The following is a 16,572-nucleotide window of genomic DNA, read 5'->3' as shown; positions in this document are numbered from 1 at the left end:
ATATGCGCACACTTACTCCTCCTAAAATTGGTGGCATTTACTACAGTTCCAAAAATCAAACACAAAAGCTTTAGCTGAAAGCCATTTTTAATGCAAAATCAAAGAGAAATAAAGAGTAGTGGTGGATCAGTTATGAATAAGTGATTCCTATGTGCTGAGGCTACAAAGATAGAACATTTTCTATGGCAGCCAGCATCTCATAGGAAAGAAAGTGTCATGAGATGTCCTTGGGGAGAAATTGAATGCCTATTCAGAAATCTCATACCTCTTCAAATACAGATCTTAACCATAACCAGACTGACTTCAAACACCAGGAAGTGATGTGTCATTTTTAGGGCTTGTTTTATAGCATGTTTTTTTATTGTGGTGGTGGTGGTGGTGCTGGGATTTTTTATTTGTTTTTAAATCAGACGGTAGAGCCTGGGGGATGTACAGGTAAATACTAAATCTCAGAAATACAGATTCCACATCAAGTTTCGCTTGATTCAGCAAGTTCATTAAATCTTGAGAGACTTTTTAAATAATTAGTTTGTATTTCATTGATGATACTGTCCATGAATAATTGAGACAAATATCTTTCTAAAATTTTGGCATATATTTTATTTGTTAAGAATTGTTGCAAAAGTTACTGGAATTTTTATGTTGGTTTTTGAAGTGTTCTGAAATTTTCTTAATACATATCTAAGAGAAGGTCACCATCATGTATGCATTATTCATACTCTCAGACCTAGGCACCACTTTTATTTCCCCTAACCTACCCTCTTGATTTCTATCCATGTCTTTCCTAAAATCAAACACTATGTCCTATGTCCTTTAGTGTTCATGAATTGAACATTTCTTTTATTTTCCTCTAATTCATCATCTTTACTTCATTTCCAATATCAAAACCTCAAGAAGATCCGCATGCTTTCTTTATCCAAAGGGCCTAAAATTTGATTTATATTTAATCTCTTCTAATTAAGCTGCATTATTTTATCTGCATTAATTTTCTTTTAGTTTCTTTTTTTACTGTCCTTCTGTGTCAGAACATGAATTTCCTTGATCACAAATAACACAAACGAATAAGTCATTTCACTATTTTGAATCTTTACAATATTTTCTGAAAGCATTGGGGAAACTAACAAAAAATTATCAAGATATCAAAGGCTTCCACAAGGTATTCCTAGCCTACCTTTTTTATAGACCCAAATTATTGGAGATCTATAAAATTGTATCCAGCATTCCTCATGCTGCAAATAGACTGTGTTTTTTCTGATTAACTCTAATTTATTCTCTCCATTTAACCTTAAGAGCTACCTCTTCAAAGAATTTTTTCTGACTCACTCTATATTAGGATTCTTCTGCTTTATGTCTCCTACAGCACTTACTACCCTATATGACTGCCCCACTCAGCAATTGACTATACAGTGTTTGAGGAAAGGTTTCTTTTTGTGTTTAAAGTGTTTGTGTGTGCATGTGTATGTGTCTTTAACAAATATTTGTATACTTATCATTTTACCAACAGAAGCCAGAGCCATAATCCAAGAATTTCCCTATCTCACAGTTTGCCACTGCAAATAAATCAACAAAATATCTCAAATAAACATAGATAATATCTCAACTAAATTTATTCTAAAATTACCTCATTTCAAAAATATGGAAACAAAAATTGGATGATTCTAAGCAAGACAACATAATTCTGAGTTTAAAAATATAATAGAGAAAGACTTGCAGGAAAGTCAAAGGCATCCAGTATAATCCTATACACTCAATGTCATTAGTAATGTCTCCATGTCTATTTTGAATATTTCTGTTTTTTTTTTCTATGAAGAACCATTTAGACAGTTGCTCAATATGTCTGTCTTTACCAGAATATTATCTTTATAATGTTTTAAGAAATGAGTATTATTTTAGAGTCTCCATTGAAGTTGATATTTCTTAATATTAAGTTCACTATAAACAAAACTAAAACTAAGCTTATGCTATTGAACAGGTTGCAAAATGTCCTTAAAATGGACTTTATCAATAGAAAAGAGATGATTCGCCACTTGGAAGCAATGAAAATAAAATAAAGCCATTAAAGAAGTCAAATAGCCTTTTTTTTTATTATACATTCAGTATTTAAAAACTAATCTCTGGTTACTACTTAAGTTAGTAAGAATATTATTAATTGAATCACAGCCTTAGTCCATATAACATTACAATGATTTACAGAATGATTTGATCATAGACTAAGGGCAAATGATAGTCATTCAATTTTTAATCACTTTGGAAAGCTATAAACACAGGTGGTGTTGAAATATAAAATACTAGTGCCTATAAAATAATAACAGTTCTTTCTATAATTAAAGTAATCACAATTCAGTCTTAGGAGATATTTCAACAGAAATTCATCTATTGCAATTTTAAACAGTAAACATTAACTCCGAGCTTGAAATTTCTTTATTGCTTCCCAGTGTGTATTCAGGAATTCCTAGTGTCTTAGTTGGAACTGCCACAACAGAGTATCATACATTGGATGACTTATAAACAATATAAATCTATTTCTTGCATTTCTTGAAACTGGAAATCCAAGATCAGGGTGCCAGTATGGTAAGGTTTTGGTGACAGCCTATTTCCAGGTTGCAGACTGCAGACTTTCCACACAGTGGAAAAAATGCAAGAGAACTCTCTGGGGCCTTTTCATAAGGACACTAATCCCATACTTTAAGCTCTACTATCATGAATTAATTATCTCCAAAAGGTCTCACCTTTTAGTACCATCATCTTGGTGGTGAATATTTCAACATGTAAAATTTAGGGAGACACAAACATTCAGTTTATGGCACTTGTCAGTTTATTTTTGGAAAATGCTATTTACCTATGTAGGCACATATATAAACAAATATGTATTGCTTTTCCTTCCTACCATCTCTTTCCAATATCTCTACCTCACCCCATATAACATTTTGTATTCGACTTCTGATTTTCCCTGTTTCACTCAATTTTCTTAAATGATGGACAAATACCACAGGGAGAATTGGTATATTCTCCAAATAAAAGTCATTGCCAAAAGACAGAAGGATCAACATTCACCAAATTACTGCAGGCAATAAGGGAATGCTTTTGTCAGAGATTTTGCAGAAGAGACTGTGTAATAGATAAAAGGTATGAAAAGCAGTATTATATTCTTCAGTAATAAAAGAGGTCGAATGTAGATGTATAGATAAGGGGGTTGCAAAGGTAAAATACACGCACTTCTATATGATTTTTGAGCACAGTTAGTAAGTGTTGGAATTATTTTCTGTAGTGTGCAGTCGTGAAAACAATCTCACTCAATCTCAACACAAATCTTGGCTTTTGGCTACAGTTTTGGGTGGATAAATTTGTTGGTAACAGAAAATTCTAACTAAAATAAGGTTAAATAATGAAAAATATATAAACTCAAATATAAAAGACATCTCAGCTGATGGAGATCTAAGCAGGATCTGTTTTCTGGTATGCTCTTCCCACTTATCTATGTTCCTTTTGGTTCTGCACTTCTCTTTATGTTGCCATTTTACTAGGTTTGTAGTGAGATGGTCATGGAACTTCCCAGCTTAACAGATGTTTTTTATCAATGACCATATGAGAAATATATATATATTTCAACTCCCTTTTAGAGGAACATGTAAAACTGTCTCAGAATCCCATACAGATTTATCTTGAGTTCTCATTGATAACAATTACATCATGTGCCCAACCTGGTTGGGCCATGTACCAATCACTGGCAATGAAATAGTCATGTGAGGATAGGCTTGTAATAATCATGGGAAGTGAAATGGATATTAGAAAATTTAGCACAGAACACAGAACAATAGTGTACATTTAGTAATGCTGTGAGCCAATTTTGAAAAATAAATTTTAAAGGGAAAGGAGTCTGCTTTTATTGTGTATCATCAAATTTATATCGTGGAGACCTATGCCTTTTTCTATTTTTACTGAATGAATGAGAGGATGGATATTGCAAAAGAATTTCATTTTTCTTCATCTGCAGGCACCCAACCTAATACCACATGGTGGAAAATAAAACACACATAGCTTTCACTTCAGTAATTTTTATTTATCCTTTTAAGTACTTTCCAGAATCAATGATAGTTTAGGGCGAATACACAGCATTCTTTGTAACGATCTGGGGTAAGGAAATGAGGAAGGAGTGCATGTAAAATTATGGGCATATTCATTTTACATTCTGGTTAATTTTGTTAAATAGGGTTAACCTCAAAGTCATGAAAGTGACAGAGTGGATAACAAGATGACCAAGGGTAGGCTATACTCTCTTATTCAGTGATGTTAGTACACTGTGCAAAATTTCTTCAAATGCCAGACAATTTTGGGTTGTCTCCTTTTTAAAATTGCCAGTGTCTTTTGGGGAGCTCAAACTTTATTCACACCTCAAGTCCATATTAGGCTCTTGATTTTATTCCACTTGTTCTGTGAGTAGTTGTGCCCATCATTAAACACACTGTCTAGTTTTCTGAGACTTGTTTTCCTAGAAACTAAAATGTCTAGTTTCCTTGCATCCTGGAAACCGGAATCTTTTTTGGTCACTGAAAGCTTTTATGATATAATGCTGGCAGGTTTCAATGCAAGCACCTCATGGCCTCCCATGCCTGTTCTGCACATACTCAGTGCTTCTAGCAGATTGACTCTGTAACACACTATAATCATCTCATGAACAAGATCTGAGTTATATCTTCCTTCAGATTTATCAACATTCTTGTCAAATTCCCCATCTCATAGAAGATGCTCAAAAAATAACTATAAAATATATACAGGAAAAGATAATTGCTATAAAACGTTTCCCAATATTATACCTATTAGCATAATAACCTGACTTTGGAGTCAAGAAAAGCGGGAATTATGTATTAAATTCTCACTTGTGATTGATGTGACTGAAAACAATTTTATCACCTCTTCAAACATCTGTTTCAGATCTACAAAACTGGCACAATGGTGCCTAACAATGGGTACACAATACAATTTTCTGAAGATCAAATTAGTTAATTAAATAAATTTGAGTGTGCTTGACATTTATAAGACACATTCAATATGACATAGCTCACATTATTATGTATATTATAGGTAGTAAATGTTTGATTAAGCTGTTTTTGAAAACAACTCAACTATTAAAATATGATTAATTCTTTCCTCTTTTAAAAAAATTGTGTTTTTTAGCGATAAAATTGTAAACATTTCAAGCAGTCCTCATAATTGATGATATATGAGGTATTTTACCCTTAAAATCTGTTCACCATTCTTCCAAATACTGCTCTCTCTGTTCTAGGAAGCAGATTTATAGAAATCATAATAGCAATTTGCAATGTCTTTGGACTTCAGTTTTGATTTGACTAATAGGAACCCCCAGCAAGGAAACAAAGGAAGACAGAAGGAAGTGGATAGGGTTTCTTCTCCTGGGCCTTTCCCAGTAACAAGGAACTTTGAGTTGGCTATTTCTTTTGACTGAAAGTCCATGCTAATTCTATAAAAATATTTCCTTCTGGTCTTCTGTAACCACCACTACCACCCCTTTTTCCACTGGGACTAGGAATGGTAAGAGGGACACTTTTACCAAGCCCAGTGCATCCCTCATGATTTCATTAGATGAAAACCTTTGTAAATAGTCCTTTGGAAATTTATCTTCTTAAAGTATCTATTTTGGGTGTGTGAACTTTCTCCTATGGTAGTTCTCATTAACAAACACTTGAAATAGTTTGCTAAGAATGATGGTTTCCAGCAAACTATCACAAGAACCGAAAACCATAGTTCTCACTCATAGGTGGGAACTGAACAATGAGGTCACTTGGACTCAGGAAGGGGAACATCACACATCGGGGCCTATCATGGGGAGGGGGGAGGGGGGAGGGATTGCATTGGGAGTTATACCTGATATAAATGATGAATTGATGGGTGCTGGCGAGTTGATGGGTGCAGCACACCAACATGGCACAAGTATACATATGTAACAAACCTGCACGTTATGCACATGTACCCTAGAACTTAAAGTATATTAAAAAAAAAAAATGCTTGAAATAGTATTTTAGGATTGGGTTGGTTGAAGAGTAAATAAGTATGAATAAATTCCTTACTTACAGAGAATTGGATAGAGAAAAGAACGATGGGAAATCCATGTCAAAGAATGACATAAGACTCACTCAAATTATCACATGTTGTGGCATGGGTTGAAGTGCAGGTAAAAGAAAGAGAGTTGAAAGATCAACTTCCTAATGATACCAATGGTAGTGATTATAAAGATTGTGGAGTCTTCTGGCCGCTGCTTATATCTCTAGAGAGTTTACATTGGAGATATGAGATGTAAAATCTACAGTAATTAAAGCAAAAGCATACTTGAGAAAAACAGCAGGCAAATATGACTGCAGATGAAGGTTAGGCTGGATTCCAGAAGTGACAGCTTTATAGGACCAACTATATGTATAACCATGCCAGATAGGAGCACTAGTGGGAAAGCAGTAGACTCTGAGATATGAGATAGGATGTTTGGATACTCATGGAAGAGCCTGAGAACTTTGAACTTCCACATTTTCTTACTGGATAAGGCAGCACTTCCCCTTCCCTAGGGAACCAGAACTTTGCAACAACAACAACAAAAACAACAAATTTTTCATAGATAACTCTAAGAAGGTTACATCATAAACTGATGCAAATTATCCTTAGGATAATGTCTCTCCATCAAGTATTGACTCTAGGTCTCTATAAAGACTTAGAGTTCTACTTCACTCAAACAGATATTGAGCTGTCTGGCAAGAGATACAGTTACACCAAAATGTTCCAAGACTGAAGCTTTTATGTCAGGAAAATCTTGAGGAGTATTTGTGGAGTGCATTCTAAAGGTGTCAGTCTATATGGGAGAAGAGATACATGACTTGATGAGGTTGCATTCATGAACAGTTGTACCCACTAAGAATCTGGGTTTTAATGTCTTGGCTTTAGCACCTGTGAATGGTGTTACTATTTATTAAGAGTCAGAGGACTAATTAAAGCCTGGAATTAAAAATTGCTTATAATCAATGAAATTGAAATGTAGCATCTTCAAAAGTATTGGATTAAGAAATGAGTTAATAGACTACTAAAGTGATCATGTTGGAATGTATCTATTAGAAGCAACCTACTCTCTCAACCCTGAGAATCCATGAAATACTTCTTTCCTAAAAGCATTAAGAAATGCCCTGGGAGAGGAGTTTTTTGCTTCTTTAAAATTTCTGAGTCATCATTTTGGCAAAATAAATAATGGTAATGTGGAATTCTCTTTCGTAATATCAAATGTTTTAAACCTTGAACATTTAACAGCTTTCCCAAAATCTAACTTCACTTTCAAAATTGTCCTTCCTGACACTTCTTGGCTTTTCAAATACTTCACAGGGCCCCTGAAGTGTCCAGAAGAGAGGTAAACAGTATTATCTGACGTGTAGGTACATGGAATTGCCAAAATGATTCTCAATCTTCTTCAGGTTGTATTTTGGTAAACAATGCTAATATATGTGCCAAAACTGCATGGAATTTCTAAAATTCTATTGTCTGAGTATATGCTATCAATCATAATTAAAGTTTTTATGTTAAGTTATTGTAAACCACAGAGATAACCAAACTTCTTTGTCAATCATGTTTCTAACTGTAACTACCCTGGACATTTTGCTATTCATAGACAATCCTTTCTTTGATCCTTTTCAAAGATGGTTTATGGTAAGCAATCCGATTCTGACAGGTGCTCTCAAATATGGGCTTCTGATCACTTTTGAGATTGCAATATTGGAATAAAGGAAAATGTACAGGACCCATGAAGAACTGAAATGTTCATTAATATCAAGCAAAACAAGAATTAACTAAATAGATTGAACTCAGAAAGCTGAAGCAAATCATTTTCACTTTTGCTTGGAATATTACTGAGCCTTGTTTTGTTTTTCAGAGTCAAAGAAACTTATTTTAAACCATTTATGGCCTTTAATAATTGAGTAAGTTATACTCCTATGAAAACAGTTTGGAACATGTTTCTCTCTGCCTGGTTCCTCTAGAATTTGGAAACTAAGTATTCTTAACTTATGACAATATAGTTGTTTGCACAAATCCAATAAGAATTTATTTTTCTTTTGCAACAGGACACAATTGGAGAAAGTGGTTATTTTACCATGGCTTTGACTGGAAGGGTATGCTTCCCTTTAAGGAGTCAATCTCAACTTGCAGAACCAATAGAAGCCCCATGGGGAAACTGGTCTCAAACCCTCTTCTATGCAGTCTCTGTACAGGGTTCCTGACCTGTGTTCAGTAAAGAATGTCACTTTTTTTCTTTTCTTTTTTTTTTTTTTTTTTTTTGAGACAGAGTCTCGCCCTATCTCCCAGGCTGGAGTGCAGTGGCATGATCTCAGCTCACTGCAAGCTCCGCCTCCAAGCTCCGCCTCCAGGGTTCATGCCATTTTCCTGCTTCAGCCTCCTGTGTAGCTAGGACTACAGGCACCTGCCACCATGCCTGGCTAATTTTTTTGTATTTTTAGTAGAGACGGGGTTTCACCCTGTTAGGCAGGATGGTCTCGATCTCCTGACCTCATGATCTGCCTTACTCAGCCTCCCATAGTACTGGGATTACAGGCATGAGCCACACTGCCTGGTCAAGAATGTCACTTTCTCACAAGTCCAGGAGCTCCAAGTTTATCTTGGGACCTTAAGAGAAAAGGATCACCCAACTTAACAGGTGTTTGATGATAAAATCCTATGGCTCGGCTGAGCTTTAAAAGATCTGATCTGCGACACGTTATGGAACAGAGTTCCATCAAAACCAATCCAAAAGGACTATGTAGAAATAATTTTTTCTTGCTGTACTTTATGGAAATAATCAGGCCCAGTATAGGAATAAAGTCTATTTTACAAACCACTCAATCCTATGATGATTTGTTTCTTCACAAAAATGAGAATTGGAGAGAGAGAAATTATGTTTCAAAATTTACACATTTGTCATTAAATTCTAAGCCCATTAGTCGTTTTTTTTTTTTTTTTTTTTTTTTTTTTTTTAAAGTTTGCTCCTACATTTTTAGACTAACCCAACTTGTTCCTGTGAACCAACCAGCAATCTCTGGCTGCAGCTCAGAAAGAACAAGAGGGATGGATAATGTAAAAATCTGAATCAGTATTCTAGGTCTGAGCAACTATCCTGCAAATCCTGCCAGAGAATGGAATAAATAGGATGCCCATCACTTGGAGATTTCCTTTTTGGAAAGTAACACCAAGGTAGATAACCAAAGTCAAGCACCCTAAACTCAAATCCTAGGAAGCACAACTATAGCCACCAGTTATTTGGGTGTGTCAAAAGACAACCCTATTTCTCCCTTGTTGAAGGAGGACTCAATTCCACAGTTTCACCTTAGCATTTGGCTTATGATAAAGAGTCCATAAAACCCACCCTGAGACACATTTTTGTCTCAAACTCAATTCCAAGCTTCAGGTCAAAGCCCTAAGAAGCACAACTGGATCTGAGGGATTCAGAGGCAAATGGCAACAGACGTTAAGAGGCACAATGCTATTATTTAAACTGTTTCCAGAAGGTAATTTTTTTTGTTTGTTTGGTTTTATAGCCTGGTCAGACTTGCTAATTGGATGCCAGAAAATAATGTTTTTTTAAAAAACAAATATTTTGGTTTTTGGAAATACAGTAATTATAATTATTGATTATCAGTATTCTACTTGGCATTACATATAAGCAGATTTACTTATGATTTAATCAGAAATCATAATGTAAATGGATCAAACTCCCGAGCCTTTAATAATATGGTGTCTTATGGTGTTGATCTGTTCTTCCACAACAAAATCATATTTATCTTTTCTTAGTATGGTTGGTAAAAGGTTATTTAGTATTAAAACACACACCCATTTGCAGTAGCACTGAGATTAGATGAATACGTTACGCTAAGTACAGATTACTAAATGGTCTTTAATCTGATTTATTCCTTTAGCCTGTATTTCATCATGCAGTTGATAGTTATTAATTATATTGTATTACATGTAAAGATATTTTACAGAGCAATGCCATCTAATAAAAATATTAATATGTATTATACATACAATTTTAAATGTTCTACTAGCCACATTGAAAAAGTAAAGAGAAAAAGATGAACTTAATTTTATGTAACCCAATATATAAAAATATTATTTCAACAAAATTATAAATAAAATAAAAGGCACAATGCAGGTGAGCATGGTAGATTTCTGCCAGTTAAGCCAACCCCAAGCTTCCCGTTTCACGGATAAAAGCCACATTAATATCCATGGCATAAATGAGGTCAAGGGAACTCCAAGGCTACTGATAGTTTAGGGGATAGAGGAACAGGTGAGAGCGGACAAATCCTATTTTCTAGGTCCTCCCTGTTTCATGGGTGCAGGTTGCTTTGACACTCATGGTCATGCCTGCCAAGATTGCCAGGAGTCAGGTATGCAAGGATAGCAGAGGGAAAAAGAACACTCTTTCCTCTCCCTCTCACATGCCCCAGTATCTGTTAGGAAGAGAAGGGAACCAGGGATACCTGCTCCCCTCTTTATAGATAGGTAGCCATTCATCTTCAGGCTGCACCCCTTTCAAATGCATCCTGAACTCCTAGGTTCTTCTTTTCCTTCTCTCCTCCCTGCTCCTCCCTTCACAGTTAGGTAATTGTGTCTTCGAACTACTAGACACTCCCCTCAGATGCATCCTCTAAACTGGAAAGGGTTAATTTCTGAAACCTTAAACTGATTGACTTAGGACTGAGCTCAGGGAAAGAAAACTCAGAATGCCAACGTGCCAGCAAAAGAGGGAAGTTTTTTTTTGTTTTGTTTTGTTTTGTTTTTTGTGTTTTTTTTTTTTTGTTTGTTTGTTTGTTTTTTAAAAAAACCAGTTGAGCTTTTTGGCATCCCTCTCCTTGTGCAAACTGGTAAGAGGCCTTAGCATTTTTGAGCTGTCCTTACCCCTCCTTTTGTTTCATTTTGATACATGTTTTCTAATAATCCAGTTTGTCTGTTCTTGACTTCAGGACATCAAACTTGAAACTGTCATGCAACCAGAGCCTCTGACCCTGGCCCCTTCTGCTGGAAACCCTTAAATAGGCCTCTGAGGGAGCTCTGACTGCCATTTCCCCAAAAAACAGTGCTCCCTGTCAGCAGGAAGCAGTTAAGATGGGTCTTTGTCCTTATCCTTAATCTAAGTCAGATGTATTTCCTTAGAGAGGGGAAAGAGACAATCAGGTAGGAGGGCGTCCCTGGAAAAACTCCAACTAGCTTGTGCACTGGGGTGGAGCCTTAGGAATTTTGTGCCATTTGCAGCAGGGAGGAGCCTGGCCCCTCCTCTTCCTGTGTGGAAACTGGGATTCAAGCTGCAGGTGGGAAGGGCTCTAGCAGGGATTCTGGCCTAGAGTCCCTGTTTTCCCCTTTTCCTTTTTCACCCAATAAAACCCTGTTTTACTCACCATTTGAATTGTCTGCGAGCCTGAATTTTTGTGGTCATGGGACAAAGACCCCATCTTTAGCTGAACTAAGGAAAAGTCCTGCAACTCTACCTCACAGGGGACCTTGCAGAAACCTGCCAGTTAACACGACCAGTGATCACAGGTTGACAGAAGCTCCCAATGGAGATATGTTACCTAATCTTGAGTGAGGATGAACCCCATTGGCCAAAAGTGAGGGGTGAGCGGGAAACACACTATGGCTATTGGTACAGGAGCTAGACACCCCTGCTTCATAGGCAGACTAGGAATGGCATGTGGCCTGGAAGCTGTGGTTTCTGTCTCCATTGAGAAGGCTTATGGTCCAGGGCAGTTTTGAGTTCTGAGCTTAGGCTGCCCGGAACACAGCCAGCTGCTGCTAGCAGAACACTGTGTGTTCTGTGTGAGACCTGCCTTGCCAAGGAATCTGAGTGGGCTTACTGCTGCCTGCTACCCCCAACTCCCACTCCGTGCAGATTCTTTTGTGTAACAGAGGCAGCTGCACTCCTCCCTGGAATATTACGCCACAGCCAGGAACTGCCCTCTGACCCACAATGGGGCCAGTGATGGTGTCCACATGTAACACAAAAGACAGGGACGTTTGGGAGTTCCATGGCCCAGCCATTTCCTGAAACATCAGAGTACTTCCCTGGTAACATAAGGCAAGCATAAATGCCGCCACTACCACCACCGGGGATGCTTCTCTGCAAATGCCACCTCCAGGCTAGAGGCCAACCTGCATAGTCCAGTATAGCATCTGTAGATACAACTACACAGTACTCAGGAAGTAGAAAACTTTTGCATGATCACTTTTGCATGATCTCAGCTATCGTCATTGCCTGCATCACCCTGGCTAATAACTAGGAAGTCTTGAGTCTGTCCACACACCTAGTATGTTACTATTACACCTGGCATCTGAGAAGGCCAACATACTAAGGCTATATACAACAAAGGAAACCTTGGTATCTATGCCACTCCTCTTTCACCTCCATGGCAACTGGTGCTGGTTCCCACTGCTAGGAAACTAGAGGGCAGGTCACATCACTGAATACCTTGCAGACATTCCCCAGCACCAGCCCAAAGTGTGGTAGCTCCACTGGGTGGCTAGATTCAGAGGAGCAGAAGGATTCACAGTAGTCTGGTCCTCAGCAACTGCTACTCCTAGGGGAAGGGAGAGTGCACCACATTAGGGAAGAGACCCACGGGACAAAAGAAACCAGACTGCAGGCCTTGAGTCCTAGATCTTTCCATTTGTGGGAATTTTGTTTCAGCAGAGGCATAGGTACACTGGGCTCAGTGGGGGAAGTCTCTATCCCAACAGTCAGGCAGTCCTAGTACACATGAAAAGTAATGGAGAGTGACTATTTCTCCCCATCTCTCACTACTGCAAACACAATTGGGGCTCCCCCTACAGGAACGCATCACGACTGGACCTGTAGCCAGTCTATGCAACACTTCACGGTAACTGCATTGCCACATGCTCTCCAGGTTAGGATTTGCCTGAGAGGTAAAATAACAATCCCTCTCTATGTGGAACATCAGTATTCCTGCAGATGAAAAGAGGTGCTTTTCTGATCTAAATAGCCAGAACAGCAGGTCAAGAGTGTGACTAGGAGGCAGATTCCTTTCCTGCTCGCCTGGAAGGAGAGCTGTGGGGACTCCCTCCCTTTCCCCTAAAAAGATCATAGTGCATTTCACTGAGAGCTTCCCCAGGCACCTCTGTCAAGGCTGGGACCTCTGCCCACCTTTAGAGTATTGCATTTACCCACCTGCTTTACACAGAGATGGTTTTTACCTATAGGCATCTCCTACTAGCCTGAAACCTGAAATGTTCAACCCAGTGAATAAAATATTGAGGAAAAAATAATGTAAAAAAACAGTGCCCAACACTGAGACCTCTGCCATTCCAGTCCTTCAGGTTTCAAAATCAATGTACACAAATCAGTAGCACCAACAACGATCAGGCTGAGTATGAAATGAAGAACTTAATTCCTTTTATAATAGCTACAAAAAATAAAGTACCTAGAAACCTAATTAAGGAGGTGGACAATCTCTACAAGAAGAACTATAAAACACTGCTAAAAGCCCAGCACTTTGGGAGGCCAAGACGGGCGGATCACGAGGTCAGGAGATCAAGACCATCCTGGCTAACAGGGTGAAACCCCGTCTCTACTAAAAAATACAAAAAACTAGCTAGGCGAGGTGGCAGGTGCCTGTAGTCCCAGCTACTCGGGAGGCTGAGGCAGGAGAATGGCGTAAATCCGGGAAGCGGAGCTTGCAGTGAGCGGAGATCTGGCCACTGCACTCCAGCCTGGGTGACAGAGCGAGACTCTGTCTCAAAAAAAAAAAAAAAAAAAAAAAAAAAAAAAAACCACTGCGAAAAGAAGACATAGATGATACAAACAAATGGAAATGTATCCCGTGTTCATAGATTGGAAGAATTAATATCATGAAAATGACCATACTGCCCAAAGCAATCTATAGATTCAATGCAATTCCTATCAAAATACTAGCATTATTCTTCAAAGAAATAGAAAAGGCCATCCTAATATTCATATAGAACCAAAAAGGAGCTCCAATACCCAAAGCAATTCTAAGCAAAAAGAACAAATCTGGAGGTATCACATTACCCAACTTCAAATTATACTACAAGTCTATAGTAACCAAAACAGCATGGTACCTGTTATAAAGGTAGATACATAGATCAATGGGACATAATGGAGAATGCAGAGATAAAGCTAAACACAACCAACTGATCTTTGACAATGCATACAAAATCATACATTAGAAAAAGGATACCCTATTCAATAAATAACGTTAGAAAAATTGGACAGCCACAAGTAGAAGAATGAAACTCAATCCCTATCTCTCACCATGTACAAAAATTAACTCAAGGTAGATTAAAGTTCTATATCTAAGTCCTGAACCCATAACAATTCTAGAAGAAAACCTAGGAGAAACTCTTCTGGACATTGACCTACACAAAGAATTTATGACTAAGACCCCAAAAGCAAATGCAATGAAAACAAAAATAAATAAATGAGACCTTAACCAAAAAGCTTCAGCACAGCAAAATAAATAATTATCAGAGTATACAGACAACCTACATACTTGGAGGAAATATTTAAACTTATGCTTCTGACAATAGACTAATATCCAGAATCTGCAATGAGCCCAAATTAATCAGCAGGGGAAACAAATCCCATTAAAAAGTAGTCAAAGGAAATGAATAGACATTTCTCAAAAGGGGATATACAAATGGTCAACAAACATGAAAAAATGCTCAACATCACTAATGATCAGGGAAATGCAAATTAAAACCACAATGAGATACCATCTTACCCCCACCAGAATAACCATTACTAATAAGTCAAAAAAACAATAGATCTTGGTGTGGACAAGGTGAAAAGAAACACTTATACACTGCTGGTGGGAACGTAAATTAGCACAACCTCTATTGAAAACACTATGGAAATGTCTCAAATAACTAAAAATATATCTACCATTCACTCCAGCAATCCCACTGCTGAATATCTACCCAAAGTAATAGCTGCAGAGAAATCCATAGACAGATAGGGCTTGGTCCCCGGTGAAACCCCCTTTCAAGTCAAAGACAGTTTAAAGCCTGAAAGTCAAGCTACAAGTCAAATCCACAGACCTGATTGAGAACCTCTGTTCCTGACTAGTGTGCTTTCCTCTGATTGATCCTCACCCTTCACCTGGTTTACAAATACCTACCCTTCCCTAATTGTGTTTTTACACTGTCTTGCCCACCTTTGAGTAATGCCTTTGTTTTAGCCTTTTCTGCATGCTCACAAACCAATCAGCACACACTTCCAATTCTGAGCCCATAAAAGCTCCAGATCCTGCCACACAGAAAGACAGACCACCTGACTTCAGGTGGATGACCACCCTCACATCCCCTCTCTGCTGAGAGCCATTTTGTTGCTCAATAAAAGTATTCTCTGCCCTCCTCATGCTTCAATTCAGCATACGTTCATTCTTCTCGGATGTGGGACAAGAACTTGTGACCCACCAAACTCAGGTACAAAGAAGGTTGTAACACTGTGGCCCCTTGCCAGCAGAGGGCAGCCACCCCACACAATGGGAAACAACAATGGGAAGCAGAGGTAGGGCCAAGCCAGCCATGGAGCTGCAGGCCAGAGCCGAGTGACATAACTGGCTGAGCTGTTCACACACTGCCATCTATCGGGCTGTAGACGTGTGGACTAAAAGAGCTGATTAGCATGCTGTAACACTCCTATCTGGGGCGTCAAAGTCATAGGCAACCCTGCCTGGGCGCCGCCATGTTCCCCTCATCTGGATGTCAGAGTCCACCATGGAAGACACTTGTGACACACCTGGTCCAGCCACAAACCCCACACAGAGCCTGTTCTTGTGCTGGCACTTAGAACAACTGGCTGGACCTGCACTCACTTGATCACACACCCCCTTCTGCCAGAGACTGAGTATGAAGTCGTGGTGGTCACCGGATCTGTGCTGGAGTGCAAGCCAGGTACAGCCCGGTGGGCCAAGTAGACAGGGCATCTCCTGCCATGAGCCTGGGCCCAAGCAAGGCTAGCAAAGTGGTCAAGAAAAATCCTGTGTCAAAAGGGAAAGAAACCACTATATCAAAAAAGACATCTGCATGTGCATCTCAGCACAATTCACAACTGCAAATATATGAAATCAACCTAAGCGCCTATCAAAAGATGAGTAGATAAAAAACTGTGGTGTGTATACACACACACACACACACACACACACACACACACACACACAACATGGAATACTACTGAGCCCTAAGAAACAATAAAATAATGTCTTTTGCAGCAACTAGGATGGAGCTGGAGGCTGTTATTGTAAGTGAAGTAATTCATAAATTGAAAACCAAAGACTGCATATTCTCACATATAAGTGGGACCTAAGCTACGCATATTCAAAAGCATACAGCGTGGTGTAATAGACATTGGAGACTCAGAAGAGAGGAGACTGGGAGAGAGATGAGGGATGAAAAACTACTTGTTGGGTACAATGTACACTACTCAGGTGATGGGTGCACTAAAATCCAAGATTTCACACTATACGATTCATCCATGTAACCAAAAACCCACTTATA

This window comes from Rhinopithecus roxellana, chromosome 10, assembly GCF_007565055.1.
Source record: "Rhinopithecus roxellana isolate Shanxi Qingling chromosome 10, ASM756505v1, whole genome shotgun sequence".
Lineage (NCBI taxonomy): Eukaryota > Metazoa > Chordata > Mammalia > Primates > Cercopithecidae > Rhinopithecus > Rhinopithecus roxellana.
The sequence above is the reverse complement of the archived record's forward strand: the minus strand, read 5'-3'. Positions refer to the sequence as shown.